General features: G+C 36.1%; 5 pseudogenes; all 5 read left to right on the top strand.

Annotated features, from left to right (window-relative positions):
• The first annotated feature begins 696 nt into the window (after positions 1-696).
• Positions 697-1333, top strand: LOC149224412 (calmodulin-like protein 3 pseudogene; annotated as a pseudogene).
• A 6871-nt stretch (positions 1334-8204) lies between these two features.
• On the top strand, positions 8205-8735 carry LOC149224411 (calmodulin-like protein 6 pseudogene; annotated as a pseudogene).
• Positions 8736-11760: 3025 nt separating this feature from the next.
• Positions 11761-12290, top strand: LOC149224410 (calmodulin-like protein 2 pseudogene; annotated as a pseudogene).
• A 1596-nt stretch (positions 12291-13886) lies between these two features.
• Positions 13887-14421, top strand: LOC149224409 (calmodulin-like protein 2 pseudogene; annotated as a pseudogene).
• Positions 14422-15886: 1465 nt separating this feature from the next.
• On the top strand, positions 15887-16418 carry LOC149224408 (calmodulin-like protein 3 pseudogene; annotated as a pseudogene).
• Positions 16419-16439: the final 21 nt, after the last annotated feature.

The following is a 16439-nucleotide window of genomic DNA, read 5'->3' as shown; positions in this document are numbered from 1 at the left end:
TTTTATTTTTTTTTGCCTAAATTCCTACCAGTTTTGACCTTTCCTCGACTAAAAATAAATGATCTGCTATAAAGCATTGATTAAGCGGGAATCCTATATACCTACCGTTAGATTTTGGCCTTGGCAAAATCCAAATGTAAACATATACCGCTGCTACTCAATTAATACCCTATAGCATGGTGAATATTTGTTGGTCAATTCCTCCGCCTCTTCAGAAGGATCTGATTTTTAACATACTTTAAAATATGATAAGTTATTGTATTTTATGATAATACTCAGACATGTAGCACGAACGTCGTGCTGGGATCCACGAAGCGTCCATGCCTGCGTACAGTTGCTGACGTTTGGGATCCATGCGTTCTTTCCTTTACTCTCTTGGGCTCCACCAGTGCCCTTCCTTGTGCGGAGCTGTTGACTTCTGCGACACTTCTTGTGTGTTTCCAAGAATCTTCTTTCGTCACACATCTCCCTTCAACACGGTTAGTTGGACCTGTCGCTGCGACGTCCCCCACTTGAGCGAAAGCAACGCGCAACCCATACCAGAAGCTTCTTCATAATTTCATTTCCCCAGTTTTCCTAACGCCGTCAATCGCCACAAGAAGCGGAATGAGTCTGCTATTGCGCCCATGTTACCTCGAAGGAGAGCCCAGGAGCCCATATCGCGTATGATATAATGATGGGCCTTTTCCTATATATTGGGAAATCTGGCACTGCATTTTTCATTACTTCTCGCAATAGCTGCTCCGGATAATTTACAGCATTAATGGCGCTTTCTATTGAAATCGACGAGCTTCGCAGACTATATGAAACGATCGATGAAAATTGCGACGGCAGGCTGACTGTAAATGAAATGAATCGCTCCCTGTGTCGGATCGGAATCGATATTTCAGAAGAAGACTTAAAATGTCTGGTTGCACCAATATCTCAGAGCGCAGACGGTACCTTGACATTTGATGAATTTGTTGGACTGTATCAGTTTCTTCTTGAGGATACCAGATCAGAAGATGAATTGAGCAATGGGGATGGGTGTGAGGATTTAATGGAGGCTTTCAAGGTCTATGATATGAATAATGACGGCTTCATATTCTCCACCGAGCTTCAACGGGTGCTCTGTAATCTGGGTTTCATGGAGGGGGGAAATCTGGAAAACTGCCAGAAGATGATATGTACATTTGATTCGGACTCCAACGGGCTACTGGACTTTCTTGAATTCAAGAATATGATGATCTGTAAGGTCCCTGTTGATCCTCAGAGGTCTTAGAGTCTTCGGCTCCATATTGTGAACCAGGATTAACTCTACCCTCTGCTCATCTGAATTTGGAAATGTTTATTCTCATCGAATTGAATTTCCACCCTCACAACTTTGCTCAAATCTAATGGAGCAAAAATGTAATAATTAAGTGTATTATTTCATTCTCATATATTTTTCTCTTCGATAATGTAATAATTAAATGTATGGATTTCATTTTTATATATTTTTCTCTAGGATTTTGCAACTGCATAAAGATGATGTTTAAAGTGTAATTTCCACCCTCACAACTTTGGTCAAATCTAATGGAGCAAAAATGTAATAATTAAGTGTATTCTTTCATTCTCATATATTTTTCTCTTCGATAATGTAATAATTAAATGTATGGATTTCATTTTTATATATTTTTCTCTAGGATTTTGCAACTGCATAAAGATGATGTTTAAAGTGTAATCCATTGCAATGAATTTACCCTTTAGCTGAGCATGCATCTTGTCCCATGATCTAATTTTGTCCTTTTTCTTTCTTTGTTTATCTCATTTCAAATTTTACCATCACATATATACATTTCTTTTTAGTCATGTTTCACTCATATTTTAAATCAAATAATTTTTTCATCTCCCTCAATCCACTCCATGAATGAGTTCTTCTAAGTTTATATCCCGGAGTAAGTAGTGATTTTTGTTTTTGATCTAACTCTCATTTATATTAAAAACTTTATAATCCTTTCCCCTAAAGCTTCAATTTTTCCAACAACTATGTGCATTCAAGGTCTTATCCATCATCACTCACATTATGAATATTTGTTGTAGACTCGGACTCTTTGAGTCACTTCTTAGGCATCCAACCTCATTAACATGGCTATGAATCTTAGGCATCCATCCTCATTAACATGGCTATGAATGGATGGATGCCTATATTGGTATTTCTACCCTTCTTTTGTGTGCTATATTGTTCGTTACCAATACAATTTCTCTTCATATAACTCTGCACAACAACTTCCTTTTGATAGAACTATTTTCTTTCCATAAAAATAATTCTAGTCAACAAGCTTTCGTTGTTGAGATTGTTCTTCTCTCTTGCATGCATAAATCAAGACCCACTTCAATGTCAAATTGATGCAACATACTATGTTCACAATCTAATTTCTAAAAGCACAACAAACTTGAAATGGAAAAGGATGCAACATGCAAATAAAACAATCATACAACAAAGCAATAATTAAAAATTCAAAGCATTTACAAACAATGCATAAAATGCACTTAAGAAAATACAAACTTTGGGCCAAATTATCTCTTCAAGATATTAAAACTACCCACCAATCTAAGTCTCTTTTGGGTTTATAAAAGAAAAAGAAAAGATTATAGCACATACTCACTCAATGTCTTATTTTCTTCTTAAGCTCTCTAACTTCTTCTTCCTCCATTCCCTAAAATCAAAATGTTATTCCCCCAACATTGCCTTTGTGATTTCCTCTAATAATATCCCTTTCACCATTAATATTTTGAACTATCAACCAACTAGAATTTAATACTAAATTAAATAATCATGTGATCGATTGATCGATATTTTCTTCCTTACATCTCTTTATTGCACATCCATCTCACAAATTATTTAATTTGTGTGTTACATATATTATTATATCTTATTTATAAAGGCTTGAGGGCAAGACCCTCACCTCCAAACTCCTTCCATTCCCACATCCCCACAATGGTATACTCCAACAACCCATGTCATCAAAGAAACATGAATGATACATGAACTCCCAAAGTTGTTCATTGGTGGTTTATATGGGAAGAGAATGAATGGCCCACACATCCTCTCCTTCATCTCTCTTTGATCAACTTTGATCCATGAGTATGGCCAATGGCATATGTTTCTGTATCAATTAAGTTCACACATTATTAGTGGCTAGTGATATTTAGATTTTCCTTTACTAATAGATTGACTTTGCAACAAAGTTGGAATAGATTTTCACTTAGTGAATATCTTGGCATTGCAATCCTTTTTGTTGCACTTCTTATTGTAATGGTGGTTTGGACCCCCTCCTTCATTGTATACTCTCTCGATTCAATGAATTTTTAATATTCCTTATGCTTTTTGGTTACCTTAATGTAACCAAGACTTTGGATTTCTGAGACATGCATGCTTTTATTCCTTAATCCATTTTGCCCAATCCACAAATCAATGAAACCCATTTTTTTAATAAAGTGAAACCCATATTTTTGGTACGCAATTCAATTTGTCTAATCAAATCACTGGTTTATGAAGGAACAATAAGACGTATCCCTTAAAAAGTGCTTACCAAGGTCTCCTTTGCCATTGTTTGGACATTTTGTGTTGGAGGCCTCTCTTTTTTGTCAATCCCTATCCCTTTCTTGGAGCTTCTCTAACTTTTCCTTATATATTGCCATTTCTAAATCAATTTTCCCATCGCTTGGATACACTTTTCCTCTTCCTAAACTAATCCTTCAAAAATTAGGTCACCAAAATGTAAAAACTTGGGTAGTGGCATTCCCACAATTTTCCAAACATTGTTGAAAACATATTTTTTGAATGATGAGCTCAATTACATTGAACATCTTTGAGCAACCTCTCACTATTCACATTGAGTTCTCAGTTTTTGAGATTGAACTCTTGGACCTTCTCCTTATTCTTTGTCTTCCCCATCATCATAATCAATTTGAAATATTAATATGCACAAAATACAAAATGTGTAGCATGTGGTGTATGTCTCTAATAAATAAATATGCTCAATGACTAATGCAAAACGATGTGGTTCAAAAACCATTCTAGAGTGGTGTGCAAACTCAATTCCATGAGGATAGAACCCTTCTATGGTAACATCAATCCATTCACCTTAGCAAAGACAAGAATGAATTATTACTCTTATTAAAAATGTTGGCTAAATTTAATTTGTAGCTTTTGAAATGTCTTATAACTCTATTGTTGAATAATGTTTTTTGTTTGAGCTATGCCCTTACATTTATAATTACTACATTATATACCAATATAGATTCATCTTAATTTTGGATCTATCATGTGCCAAGGGAATCAAATCTCTTAAGATGAAAACCTGTTTTAAATTGAAAATACTTGATTTCACCTTGAGGGATTCCTGAGGGGATGATAGATATGGAGTTAGGGTCGATTTCTATTGGTTGTAGTTATTTATCAAACAAATTTAGATTGAAAATAACTGATTTCACCTTGAGGGATTCCTTAGTGGATGATAGACATAGAGTTAATATGGATCTATATTAGTTGTAGTTGCTTGTCAAACAAAAAATGAGTTTGATAACATCTCACTTTAAGTAATTTTCAATAGTCATAGGCATGCTCTACTTCTATGAGGATGGGGTAGGGTGCATTTTTTCTTTGAGATTATAGACTATAAAATTATTTTGGATATACTTGATCTTTGTCCATAACTCTCTAAAGATATTGCATCTCCAAACCTCACATCCACATAAATTAATAGAAGTATTAATAGCCTCAAAGATGAGTTTTTTAATCTTATATTCAAAAATTGTTATTTGCAATTTTTGTCAAGCCTCAAAGATGAGTTTTTTAATCTTATATTCAAAGATTGTTATTTGCAATTTTTGTTAAGCCTACAGTAAGCTTTCCAACCCCAATTTATCATTTTTTCATTATTATAATTTCACTAATATAACCACCTTTCCTCTAAATGGTAAATAAAAATACTATATAAACCCAATGGTCTGCCCTTTAATACTCCCTTATTTTAACACACAAAAAATTGTTATATTTCCCTTATTTATATAGCAATGTTATAATAACACAACCTAAATGAAACCAGCAATCTTGTAATATGGAGTCAAAGGCACTACTATCACTAAGAATACCATATGTCAAATTGTATGCTAAGTACAAAAGATTAATAAAAAAGTGTTATTGTTTCTTTCTATGATAAAATAAATATATAAAAAATAAAGACATCCTCTATTGAAAATCACGTGTAGAGTGATATAAAGTTTAATTAACATTTATTTCCCTTTTAAATTTAGTGATATAATTCTTATAAAATTGTTAATTTTTTATTATTTAAAATTTATTTCCCTTTTAAATATAATTCTTATAAAATTGTTAATTTTTTATTATTTAACATTTATGGTTGAATATAGAAAAATTTTAGAAATGTTTTATATATTTAAATTACTTAATTTAAATAATTTTAATGCTGAGAATTTTTTGGTAATAACTACACATCTAGATAGTAACTAACATCATGAACCTTAATCGCAATGGGTAGTAATTTCCCAATTTAAGCCTTTGTGACCCATAATTATAATACTAAAATCATTGGATAATAACCACATTTGAAACTAATTATTACCGTAAAATTCTCAGCGCTGTACTTATGGATCACAGAAGCCTAAATTCAGAAATTAAATAAATTTAACAATCAAAATTAGTGATTTAAAGAAACTTTTAAAACATTTAAATTATGGAGAATTCATTATTGTTGTAATATTTAACAATAGAATCAGTACCCAAAAAAATTCTCTAAAACATTCAAATTATGGAGAACTCATAACTCACACTCATAATCTCTATGATACTCAAATTATGGAGAAATCATAACTCACACTTATAATTCCATAAAAGACAAATTCAACTGGAAGGAAAAAATGGAGTCGTTTACAGAGGGGAGGAATTGCCCAGACAGCCAAAAGTGGCGGGCAAAAAAATTTCAAAAAAGTTTGTAGAGAAAGTGTTTGAATCATGTTTTTGATGGTGGAAATAGATTCAGCAGCATCAAAAATTCGAAGACACCTAAAATTTGACAACTTTTACTTGAATTTACAAAAATCTCTGTCAGATTTTTTCAAATATAATCAAAATTGTTAGATTTGTCCAAACATAATCAAAATTTTCATAATTTTCAAGAAAAAAACATAATCGTTAGACTGTCGTAAGAAAAAACTACACCAAGTATAATACAGCAATATTTAGATTGCATTATGATAATACTCCCGAGTCCCGACATGTCCGCACGAATGCCTGGTCTTGGATCCACGAAGTGTGCATGCCTACATGGAGTTGCTGACATTTGGGATCCATCCGTTGTTTCCTTTATCCTCTTGGGCTCCACCAGCGTCCATCCTCGTGCAGAGTTGTTGACTTCTATGTGACTTCCATTGTTGTGTTTCCCAGAATCGTCTTTCGTCTCACCGTCTCTGTCACGCCCCTACACCTGTGGTAGTCTTTCAACCGCTTATAGCGAGATGTGGCACCACCGAATACTTTCTTTTCACCAATACTTATGTTCATGGACTACGCCTTAACATTCGATACTTAGTTTATTTTTCGTTACCAAGTATTATCTTTATCCTTTATACAGATGAAAACCCATACATATTCATCATCAACAACAATTAACACATATACAATTGCACAACAGTATAAAGGGAGGGGCAACTCCCTGCAATATGAGTCTACCCGAATCAATATATATAATCTTCTTTTATAAGTACAAGTTAAATCTTGGGAAACCCCAAATTTACACTTAGCCAAATTTCCAACTTCGGCAAACTCGGTTGCCCAGCTCGTCGTCGCCTCCACACGATCGTCGCATGACTCACCAACCCATCGTTCAACTCGTCGCATGATCATGTTGTTTTTCCAACTTGGGCGTGCCTAGTCGTAACCAAGTCACCACACACGGGCGCCTCCGCACGAGTCACACCTCCGTTCACAACTCCGACACTTCACCGTTTCCACCGTTTCATCGCGCACGGTGCACCCTACCCAAGTCGCCCGTCCACATGATTCTTCATTTTGTCATGCACAGCGCGCCCTCACCCGGCCGCCCCTCCGCACGTCCACCCGTTCACCCAAACTCGTTCACCCGAACAATATTACCCGAGTCTCCACACGACTTCAGTGACACCCAGTTCGCCCGAATGACTTCACCCGGGTTGCCACACGACTTCACCCGGCTTGCCCAAATGACTTCACCCAGGTCGGCCAACAACCTCACCCGGCTCGCCCAAACGAATTCACCCGGGTCGCCCGACAACCTCACCTAGGTCGCCCTAACGACTTCACCCAGGTCGCCCGACGACCTCACACGGCTCGCCCGAATGACCTCACCTGGTTCGCCCGAACGACCTCGCCTGAGTTTCCTGCCTGACGACCTCGCCCGAGTTATGCCTAAACGACCTCGCCCGAGTTCTGCCCGACGACCTCGCCCGAGTTTTCTGCACGAGTTTTTCACCCGAGTTTTCTGCACGAGTTTTTCACCCGAGTTTTCTGCACGAGTTTTTCACCTGAGTTCTGCCAGAAGTGCGGGCTCATCCACGCACTGCAGAACTCCTTTGATCGAACTTGTGATGATCAAATGATGCCTTTGCCTCCACAAACGCATGCCAATATATATGGGCGGGTGGCTGGTTATGTCACCCGGCCGACCTACGCCCAATGCCCAAGCCAACTTGTTTACAATGTGTTGTCTCGCCCAGGAGGAGGGTCGGCCTGCCCAACTCGTGGGACCACCCCCTCAACTCGCCCAACACCTTATAAACTCATCCAAGGTTCATTTACTTCGCATTTCGCACAAGTCCTTCGCACGGTGGAGTCGCCCTGCCCATCGCACGGACCGCAGGTTCTTACAGTCTCCATTCCACACGGTTGGGTAGACAATCAGAGCCTAACATCCATTACTCTGACGGCGAAACAATGGGCAAAAGCAGCGGGCGATCCATACAGAATGGTTCCTCATAATTTCATCTCCCCATTTTTCCTAAAGTCGTCAATGGTCACCAGAAACTGAATGAGATTGTTATTACTCCCAAGGTACTTCGAAAGAGAGCCCAGGAGTTGATATTGCCTATGAAATAATGATCAGTTTTCTCCTATATATTTGGAAACCTGCATTACATTTTGTATTACTTCTCGCAATACCTGCTTCGAATAATTTTTTGCATTAATGGCACTTTATATTGATATCGATGAAATTCGTAGAGTGTATGAAACGATCGATGAAAATTGCAACGGCAGGGTGACTGTAAATGAAATGAATCGCTCCCTGAATCGGATCGGGATCGATATTTCAGAGGAAGAGTTAAAATGTGTGGTTGCACCAATGTCTCAAAGCGGAGACGGCAGCTTAACATTTGATGAATTTGCTGGGCTCTGTCACTTTCTTCTAGACGATACCAGATCAAAAGATGAACTGGGCAATGGGAATGGGTATGAGAATTTGATGGAGGCTTTCAATGTTTATGATATCAATAACAACGGCTTCATATCCTCCGCTGAGCTTCAACGGGTGCTCTGTAATCTGGGATTCATGGAAGGGGAAAATCTAGAAAACTGCCAAAAGATGATATGTGCATATGATTCGGACTCCAACGGGCTATTGGACTTTCTTGAATTCAAGAACATGATGACCTGTAAGATTCATGTTTATCCTCACAGATCTTAGAGATTTCGACTCCATATTGTGAACGAGGGTTAATGCTACCCTGTACTCATCTGAATTTGAAAATGTTCCTCCTCATTGATATAAAGTATTTATATATTAATTACTCACTCATCTTGCATAACATAGCAAGGACCATTTATGTACCTAGTAACAACCTAATCACTCTCACCACTTTGCTCAAATATAATGGAGAACTAATGAAATGATTAAAAATTTAAATGAATTCTTTCTTTCTTATATATTTTTCTCTTAGATTTTGCAACAACTTCATAAAGATGTTTAAAGTTTAATCCATTGCAATAAATTTATGTTTTTTAGCTAGGCAAGCATCTTGCCCCATGATCTAATTTCGTCTTCTGCATTCCCATTTAGCTTGGTGTGTGCATGCTTCACTTTTTGGGGTTTCAATTAGTTTAAATGAAATAATTTCCCTATCTCCCTAACTCACCGAATGACTTCTAACTTTTTCTAGGTTTATGTTCACTAAGTAGGTAGTGATTTTTATCTTTGGTCTAACTCTCGTTTATATCAAAGACTTTATAAGCTTCTTTTTTAGAGTTTCAAAATTTTCAATTACTTTGTTGACATTCAAAGCCCTAGCCATCATCACTCACATTATGAATATTTATTCTAGATTTTTTCCTTTGAGTTACTTTCTAGGTATCCATCTTTATTAACATGGCTCTCAATATCTAAGTAATTTGATTTGCAACTCTTCTATATTATTCATGAACTTATGATGGTATTTCAATCTTTTTTTGTGTGTTATATTGTTCTTTACCAATACAATTTCTCTTCCCATAGATCTACCTAACAACTTCTTTTTGCTAGAACCTTTCTGTAAGAATTCTACTCAACAAGCTCTCATTGTTGAGATTGTTCTTCTCTCTTGCATGCATAAAACATGACCCGCTTCAACACCAAAGTGATGCAACATAGTAGGGTCACAAATCTAATTTCTAAAAGCACACAAAAATTGAAATGGAAGGATGCAACATGGAAATAAAGCAAACATACAATGGGCGGCTTAACAAAGCATTAATTAAAAATTTAAAGCATTTGCAAACAATGCATAAAGTGCACTCAATAAAATATAAACTTTGACCCAAATTATCTCTTCAAGATATTAAAACTACCCACGAATCTAAGTCTCACTTCGGTTTACCAAAAAAAAGAAAATTATAGAACAAAGTTACCCATCAAATGAGAACTATTACCTCAAAATAAGAACTCTATCAAAAAAAACCCAAAAAAACATGAAAAAAGAGGCTGAAAACGAAACTACCCATGAATCTAATTCTCTGTTCGGTTTACAAAATAAAAAAGAAATTATAAAACAAATTTACTAATCAAACGAGAAATCTGGCAAAAAAAACCAAAAAAACATGAAAAAAGAGGTTGAAAACAAGAAGTGTTGATGTTCAAACAACTTCTTTTTATAGAGTAAATTTTCAACATTTTTTTTAAATGGCAGTAAAAGCCAAAAAAAAATTGTGAAAAGACACCTTGAAAATAAAAAGTGTTATTCTATAATAACGTCTTCTTTTTTAAGAATAAATTTAACATTTTTTAATCAAGTTTTTCAAATATCTTTAACGTCATTATTAAAAAATGTAGAAGTTATTCCACAATCAACACTTATTGTTTTCAGGGTGTCTTTTGTAAAAAAAAAAAATATGTTGAAAATTTACATTGAAAAAAAAAGTGTTATTCCAGCATAACACATTTCATTTCCACCCTATTTTTCCATGGGGGATTTTTGGCTAAGTTCTTGTTTTGAGGTAATAGTTCTTGTTTGATCGGTAACTTTGTTCTATAATTTCATGTTGCATCCTTCCATTTCAATTTTTGTGTGCTTTTAGAAATTAGATTTGTGACCATACTGTGTTGCATCACTTTGGTGTTGAAGTGGGTCTTGATTTATGCATGTAAGAGAGAAGAACAATCTCAACAATGAGAGCTTGTTGGGTAGAATTCTTATGGAAAGAAAATGGTTCTACCAAAAGGAAGTTGTTAGGTAGAGCTATGGGAAGAGAAATTGTATTGGTAAAGAACAATATAGCACACAATAGAAATACTAGCATAGGCTCATGAATAATATAAAGCAATTGCAAATCAAATTAACTAGATGTTGAGGGTCATGTTAATAAGGATGGATGTCTAAAAAGTGACTCAAAGAGTAAAGTTTACAACAAATATTCATAATGTGTGTGATATGGCTAAGGCCTTGAATGTCCAAAATAGTTGAAAATTTTAAAACTTTAAAAAAAAATTATAAATTTTTTTATATAAATGAGAGTTAGATTAAAGATAAAAATCACAACTTATTTAGGAAGCATAAACCTATAAAAACTCATTTATTATATGTGAATTGAGGGAGATCATGAAATTATTTGATTTAAAATAATTAGCAATCCCAAGAGAGTGAAGCATGCATGCACCAAGCTAAAAGGAAATGCATATACGTGATGGTACAATTTGAAATTGGATAAACAAAGAAAGAAAAAGGACAACCGCATCAAATTAGATCATGGGACAGGATGCTTGCTAAGATAAAGTGTAGATTTCATTGCAATGGATTACACTTTATAAACATCTTTATGAGGTTGTAAAATCCAAGAAAAAAAATATATAAAAATGAAAGAATACATTTAATTATTACATTATGCTTGAGAAAAATATATAAGAATGAAAGAATACAGTTAATTATTACATTATGAAACAAGAATCTTTCATTCTTCTCGCCGTCCCCATTCCACACGGTTGGGTAGACTGTCAGAGCCCAACATCTGTTCCTCCGACGGCGCGATTCGTCAGAAGCTTCGTCATAATTTCCACAAGCTTCTTCATAATTTCATTTCCCCAATTTTCCTAAGGCCGTCAATGGTCACCGGAAGCATAATGAGATTGATATTGCTCCCAAGTTACCTCGAAGGAGAGCGCAGGAGCCGATATCGCCAATGAAATAATGATCAGCGTTCTCCTATATATTGGGAAATCTGGCATTGCATTTTTCATTACTTCTCGCAATACCTGCTCCGGATGATTTACAGCATTAATGGCGCTTTCTATTGATATCGACGAAATTCGCAGACTATATGAAACGATCGATGAAAATTGCGACGGCAGGCTGACGGTAAATGAAATGAATCGCTCCCTGTGTCGAATCGGAATCGATATTTCAGAAAAAGAGTTAGAATGTGTGGTTGCACAAATGTCTCGGAGGGAAGACGGTAGCTTAACATTTGATGAATTTGTTGGGCTCTGTCACTTCTTCTGGACGATACGAGATCAGAAGATGAATTGGGCAATGGCGATGGGTGGGAGGATTTGATGGAGGCTTTCAAGGTCTTTGATGTCAATAATGACGACTTCATATCCTCCACCGAGCTTCAACGGGTGCTCTGTAATCTGGGATTCATGGAGGGGGGAAATCTAGAAAACTGCCAGAAGATGATATGTACATATGATTCGGATTCCAACGGGCTCTTGGATTTTCTTGAATTCAAGAACATGATGACATGTAAGATCCCTGTTGATCCTCAGAGGTCTTAGAGTCTTCGGCTTCATATTTTGAACCAGGGTTGACTCCACTCTGTGCTCATCTGAATTTGGAAATGATAATAAAAGAAATCATAATATTTTATTTCAAAAATCACATTTAAATTCGTAAAAAAAACTTTATTCATATAATTTTATTATAAATCTATTTAATACATTTAAAATTATTATTAATTAAAAAATATAATTAAGATTAATATTTAATATATTTAAAAATATTATTAAAAATATGATAAAGATTTATATTTAAAAATATTAATAATTAAAAAATATATTTTAAATGGGATTACTATGTTTCATTTGATTGTAGATATGGCTAAGTCGAATGTGGGAACTCATAAAATATATCAATCCAAAACCATCTAGGGATTCCACAAGGCAACTACCTCAATTCCTCAAACAATGATTCCACTTTACCGTCACACATTACAAAACCATCATCATATTGGTCTCTACCCAAGTCTTCTAGGGCTAGTAACTCAACCCACAACTATCCTCGCGCTTCTAGAGCATTTGTCCAACCAGGGATTCTAGGGCTAGTAACTCAACTCACCAAAGTCTTCCAGAGCGTTTGTTCAACCAAGGCTTTGAGGACTAGTAACTTAACACAAGTTGTTACAAGGCTTCCAGAGCCTTTGTCCAACCAGGGCTTCAAGGAACTAATAACTCTACCCAAGCTAAAAGAAACATGAGTACCAACCAAAAAACAAAGAAATAAATCCACAACACCATGGCTATCTAGGAATGGAAAGGCTAGGCAAATCCACTGTCAATCCAAGCAATCTTCCATGCCAGGGACAAATCATAACCAATAATCCACATACATGCCAAAACTAGTGAAAAAACCATACATACAACTCAGTTCCTGCAAACCAAATCCTAAAATCCTACCAAAATTTTTCAAAATATAACTAGAATTTTCATAACTTTTAGAGATAAAATAAAAATAAAAATAAAAAATCCCTACCAAATTTTTTCAAAATATAATCAGAATTTTCGTAACTTTCCCAAAAAAAACATAATCATTACATTACGGCCAAAAGAAAACTTCTCAAGTAAACTACGGCAATATTTAGATTGCATTATGATAATACTCCCAACATGTCCCCACGAACGCCGAGTCTTGGATCCACGAAGTGTGCATGCCTACGTGGAATCACTAACGTTTGGGATCCATCCGTTGTTTCCTTTCGCGTAGTCTAAGGAGAAGGAGGAGTTGCCTGGAAAGTTGTGGAAATTCTAGTCATATTTAGAGAAAATCTGACAAGGATTTTTGTAAATCCAAGTTATAGTTGTTAAACTTCAAAATTTTAAGTGTCTTGGACATTTTTGATGGTGCTGAATCTATTTCCATCATAAAAACATGATTCAAACACTGCCTCTGCAGAGAATTTTGAAATTTTTTTACCTAGATTCCTGCCACTTTTGACAATCCAAGCAATTCCTCCCTAAATCTATTTCCATCGTAAAAATACATTCAAACACTGCCTCTACAGAGAATTTTAAATTTTTTTTACCTAGATTCCTACCATTTTTTACAGTCCAGGCAATTCCTCCACCTCGTTAGACCAGGCCTCGTTCATTACTTGTCGCGATACCTGCTGCGAATAATTTACAGCATTAATGGCGTTTTGTATTGACATTGATGAACTTCGCAGAGTGTAGGAAACGATCGATGAAAATTGCGACGGCTGGGTGACTGTAAATGAAATGAATCGCTCCCTGAATCGGATCGGGATCGATATTTCAGAAGAAGAGTTAAAATGTGTGGTTGCACCAATGTCTCAGAGCGGAGACGGTAGCTTAACATTTGATGAATTTGTTGGGTTGTGCCAGTTTCTTCTGGACGATACCAGATCAGAAGATAAACTGGGCAATGGGGATGGGTACGAGGATTTGATGGAGGCTTTCAAGGTCTATGATATCAATAACGACGGCTTCATATCCTCCGCCGAGCTTCAGCGGGTGCTCTGTAATCTGGGATTCATAGAAGGGGAAAATCTAGAAAACTGCCAGAAGATGATATGTACATATGATTCGGACTCCAACGGGCTATTGGATCCACTTTCTTGAATTTAAGAACATGATGACCTGTAAGATCCCTGTTGATCCTCACAGATCTTAGAGATTTCGCCTCCATATTGTGAACCAGGGTTAAAGCTACACTGTACTCATCTGAATTTGAAAATGTTCCTTTTAATTGATACACCGTAATTGCTCACCATATCAGCGACCATTTATGTACCTAGTAACAACCTAATCACCCTCACCACTTTGCTCAAACATAATGGAGAACTAATGTAATGATTAAAAATCTAAATGTATTCTTTCATTCTTATATATTTTTCCTAAATATATGGAATGTGACCATATATTTGTGACCATACTGTGTTGCATCACTTTGGTGTTGAAGCGGGACTTGATTTATTCCAGCAACAATTTTTGTTTTTAGGGTGTCTTTTGTAAAAAAAATTAGTTTTTATTGCTACTTTTATAAAATCTAAAAAACATTATTCAGCGTCAACACTTCTCATTTATTTCATGTTTTTGGAGGTTTTTTTGGCTAGAGTAACTTTGTTCTATAATTTTATGTTGCATCCTTCCATTTCAATGTTGTGTGCTTTTAGAAATTAGATTTGTGATCACACTGTGTAGCATCACTTCAATGTTGAAAGGGGTCTTGATTTATGCATGCAAAAGAGAAAAACAATCTCAACAATAGCTAGAAATAATTCTAGCAAAAAAATTGTTAAATAAAATTATGAAAATAAAAATTGTATAGATAAAAAACAATATAACACAAATAATAATAATAATAATAATAATAATAATAAAAACAAAACAAAAAACAAAACAAAAAAACATGAATAATATAGAGGAGTTGCAAATCAAATTACCTGGATGTTGAGGCCAGGGTAATTAGGATGGATGCCTAGAAAGTGACTCAAAGAGTTAGGATCTACATATCTAGAAGAAAGGCTTATAAAATCTTTGATATAAATCACAAGTGACGTTGTGACAGTGGGCGATCAATCCAGAAGGTTCTTGATAATTTCATTTCTCCAATTTCCCTAACGCCGAAGCAAAAGGAGATTGTTATTGCGCACATGTCCGCCCGAACGCCTGGTCGAAGCGTGCATGCCTGCGTGGAGTTGCTGAGGTTTGGGATCCATCCGTTTTTTCCTTTACTCTCCTGGGCTCCACCAGCGGCCATCCTCGTGCAGAGTCGCGGACTTTTGCGTGACTTCCACTGCTGATTTTCCCACAATCTTCTTTCTTCTCACTGTCTCCATTCCACACGATTTGGTAGGCCGTCAGAGCCCAACATCTGATCGACCGGGCGCGATCCGTTCAGAAGCTTTTCATAATTTCAGTTCCCAATTTTCCTTCGTCATAATTTCCAGAAGCTTCTTCATAATTTCAGTTCCCAACTTTCCTAACGCCGTCAATGGTCACTGGAATCATAATGAGATTGTTATTGCTCCCAAGTTACCTCGAAGGAGAGCCCAGGAGCCGATATCGCCTATGAAATAATGATCAGTTTTCTCCTATATATTGGGAAATCTGGCATTGCATTTTTCATTACTTCTCGCAATACCTGCTGCGGATAATTTACAGCATTAATGGCGCTTTCTATTGATATCGACGAAATTCGCAGTGTATGAAACGATCGATGAAAATTGCGACGGCAGGCTAACTGTAACTGAGATGTATCGCTCCCTGAGTCGGATTGGGATCGATATTTCAGAAGAAGACTTAAAATGTGTGGTTGCACAAATGTCTCAGAGCGAAGACGGTAGCTTAACATTTGATGAATTTGTTGGGCTCTGTCACTTTCTTCTGGACGATACGAGATCAGAAGATGAATTGGGCAATGGGGATGGGTGTGAGGATTTGATGGAGGCTTTCAAGGTCTATGATATCAATAAGGACGGCTTCATATCCTCCACTGAGCTTCAACGGGTGCTCTGTAATCTGGGATTCATGGAAGGGGGAAATCTAGAAAACTGCCAGAATATGATATGTACATATGATTCGGATTCCAATGGGCTCTTGGATTTTTTTGAATTCAAGAAGAACATGATGACATGTAAGATCCATGTTGATCCTCAGACATCTTAGAGTCTTCGGCTCTATATTTTGAGCCAGGGTTGACTCCACTCTTGCTCATCTGAA

The sequence above is a fragment of the Pinus tabuliformis genome, chromosome Q (genome assembly GCF_031772625.1).
Source record: "Pinus tabuliformis cultivar Carrire ecotype Pingquan chromosome Q, CPIR1, whole genome shotgun sequence".
Lineage (NCBI taxonomy): Eukaryota > Viridiplantae > Streptophyta > Pinopsida > Pinales > Pinaceae > Pinus > Pinus tabuliformis.
The sequence above is the reverse complement of the archived record's forward strand: the minus strand, read 5'-3'. Positions and strand labels throughout refer to the sequence as shown.